This window comes from Crocuta crocuta, unplaced genomic scaffold, assembly GCF_008692635.1.
Source record: "Crocuta crocuta isolate KB4526 unplaced genomic scaffold, BGI_CrCroc_1.0 scaffold1653, whole genome shotgun sequence".
Classification (NCBI taxonomy): domain Eukaryota; kingdom Metazoa; phylum Chordata; class Mammalia; order Carnivora; family Hyaenidae; genus Crocuta; species Crocuta crocuta.
In genome coordinates this window covers 39,045-39,621 of record NW_027531537.1, presented here as the reverse complement: position 1 = coordinate 39,621, position 577 = coordinate 39,045, and positions in this window count along the sequence as shown.

Here is a 577-nt window from a genome sequence, read left to right as displayed (position 1 = left end):
ACTCATATATAAAATATCTCAGGAAAGATTTTTAAGATGAAACTCATCATTTTAATAATGCTTAAAGTTTTAATTTTCTAAGGTACTAATTGAGAAAACATCAATATGTTTATTTCTATGGGCATGAAGTTAAATAAAACTTCCAATACTTAGTCAGAGCCACTGTCAGCTCTCTGGTATGGCCACCATACATTAAAAAATGGGAAAAATGTATAAATAAGTAAAGAAAAGTCAGATACTTTTAAAATAATATCCATTTTAAATAATATAGTAAAATTATACACAAATGTTAATTAGATTACATACACTTTCCCCTGTTTTATACATTTCTCAAAAAGCAAGTTAAAATTTTTCTGTGTAATAGATTCAGAAATAAGGGCCATTTCGAGAATATATTCATAGAAGAAATTACAATTAGCAGTATAATTGCAATAAGGAAGGAAATATGCTCAATCAAGTACATTACCTTGACTGATTTAGGTAAACAATAATAACAACAATAATAAAAATAATAACAATATGTGGAAGGACGAATTTTATTCTACATATTCCTAAGGATATTTTATCAAAAAATAGT